The 2,560-nt window shown below is 41.5% G+C and overlaps 1 long non-coding RNA gene across 1 annotated transcript in view; it reads right to left on the bottom strand.

Moving 5' to 3' along the window:
* Positions 1-437: 437 nt before the first annotated feature.
* Positions 438-2,560, bottom strand: part of LOC102990334 (uncharacterized) — a 14,581-nt gene continuing 12,458 nt past the window's right edge. Inside the window, exon 3 of the long non-coding RNA XR_448787.4 lies at positions 438-633. This is a non-coding gene — a long non-coding RNA (uncharacterized lncRNA). The remainder of the gene's footprint in view (positions 634-2,560) is intronic.

Below are 2,560 nucleotides of genomic sequence, written 5' to 3' on the forward strand. Positions count from 1 at the left end.
TGACTGTTATTTCTACCAGGCTCAACTTTGCTGGCTCAAATTTTGCAGATTTGCACTTTAAGATTTGATCTTCAGTCAATTTTTAGTCAGTATCACATTTTACTACATGCAATGATAGCTATTTTCAGTTTCAATTTGTATTGGTTATTTTTACCAGAAATATCCATTATGAATTGGACATCAGACTAATAGTTTGTATTTATTTCTTAGCTAACCTATGAGAAAATTGAGAGCAGTTTATGCAACAGAGAGAGCCAGGTAAAACAGAGAGAAAGATTCAGACATGAGACATAAAGACAGCAAAAGGAGGTCAAATAATAAGAAAAAATATTATATTTATAGAAATGGTAATAGCTAATGTTTATTGATCACTTACTATGAGCCCTGTTCTAAACACTTTAAATGGGCTTACATTCATTTAACCCCCACAGAAACTCTGCGGAGATACAATTATTATTCCCATTTTAAGATGGGGAAACTTTGGCACAAAGAGTGGAAATAAATTGTCCCAAATTATGCGGCAGGTAAAAGGCAGATCCAGGATTCAAACCCAGGCAACCTGTGACAGAGAAGCTGCAGCAGTCCTTGGATATTGCTTGCTTACTTCTTGGTATTGCAGCATTGAAACATCCCCTGGAACAAAATGGTGGGGTGAGTCAAATTGTCCTTCTTCCATCCCATGCTTTGCTGCTACCTGAAATGCCCACCACATTGTCTGTGCCTAATACAATCACATGCTTCCTACAGGGGAGGCAGCCTGACCTCAGGGAGGAGGGGCCACTGCCTGCAGGGCTGGGTCTCCTTACCCTCTGCTGGGCTTCCCAGTATCTGAGCTAATCCCTGTTGGAAATTTTATCATCTGTGCTGCAGTTTTTGCTTCTTAGTATTCCTCAACTAGACCATAAGCTCCTTGAGGGCAGGAGTTGGGTCTCATTATACTGTATTCATTTACAAGTGTAGAACTGTACAAGTTAGAAAGGCTATGAATGAATGTGTCATTTCACTAATAGTGAATTCCACTAAAAGTGATTTGCTTTATTATTTACTTTTTAGTATGATTACTTTGGCCTAACAAGTTCTTCTGCATAAAGGGACCTGTGACCTTTCATTTTAGTTCTGGAAACTTCCTAATTCAAATCTCATGAAGTTTTGATGTTCTGATGCAAGTGACTGGGCTGTGGGTAAACCATTTAATTTCCACATTCCTCCGTTTCTGTTTTGTTCTAAAAATCCTACAGTCTCTGGTTAACAAGGAAATTTGAATATGATACAGAGAGTCCAAACCCAGCAAGTCTATTTAGAATTTATGTCTGTGACTATAACTATATACTTGATCTTTAAGGTTGGAGAAGTTATCCCTATGTAACCCAGGCTGCCCCAGTTAGAAATCTTTTTTTTTTTTTTTTTTTTTTTTTTGCGGTACGCGGGCCTCTCACTGCTGTGGCCTCTCCCGTTGCGGAGCACAGGCTCCGGACGCGCAGGCCCGGCGGCCATGGCTCACGGGTCCAGCCGCTCCGTGGCACGTGGGATCTTCCCGGACCGGGGCACGAACCCGCATCCCCTGCATCAGCAGGCGGACCCCCAACCACTGCGCCACCAGGGAAGCCCTAGAAATCTTAATGTGGCCTAAAATTCCCCACCTGTCCCACACTCAAATCCAATCACTCACCTAGTTTTGTTGATTCTACCTTTTAAATAGCTCCTGCTCTGGGGCAGTGCGGAAACCAGCAATCTGTCAGGTGAGGTGCCCCAGAGGAGGTAAAGCACATGTGCATCTCGCGAGGTCAGGCATGAAAGAGGGCTGGCGGAAAACAGTGCCGGCGAAGGGAGACTGTCGGCATGGCCTTTGACATAAGGGGTGAGGTAACAGATGAGGTATGAAAGCTAGTCATTTCCCTTCAACATGTGTCACTTTGCTGCCTTCCCTTCTCTTAAATTGTCTTCTCTTAGCCATTAGCTTCAGCAACGCGGATCTTCGGGGGGCTGAGGCTTGTATAACTGACCATTTTGCGTTTCAACAAGCATCATAATCTCATTGAGATTTAAGAACCCTCGGGAGTTCCCTGGTGGTCTAGTGGTTAGGATTTGGGACTTTCACTGCGGTGGCCAGGGTTCAATCCCTGGTCCGGGAACTGAGATTCCCTCAAGACGCACGGGTGCGGCAAAAAAAAAAAAAAAAGAAAAAGGAAAAAACAAAAAAAAACCCCTCACTTTGTTTGCACCTGAGTGGAAGAAAGAGAATAGAAGTATGTTCCAAATGGAATACGCCAATATTTCAAGCAAGGGCTACCCACAAAAAAGTTTGCAGAAAAGTGGACAAATAGCTAAAAGTTTCTAAAGTCTTCTTTTTTGATATTACACCTGCAACCTCCTTGTTTAATTACAGGTGATTCCATCCTGTTTTACAAAATATATTTCTGAAAAATTATACACACATATATATACATATACACACTTACATGTAATAAGGACGAATCTATAAAAGATTACAAATTCACAGTTACACTTAACCATTTGTTTAGAGCTTATCTTTTTTTTTTTTTTTTTTTTTTTTTTTTTT

Source organism: Physeter macrocephalus, chromosome 8 (assembly GCF_002837175.3).
Source record: "Physeter macrocephalus isolate SW-GA chromosome 8, ASM283717v5, whole genome shotgun sequence".
NCBI classification, from domain to species: Eukaryota; Metazoa; Chordata; class Mammalia; order Artiodactyla; family Physeteridae; genus Physeter; species Physeter macrocephalus.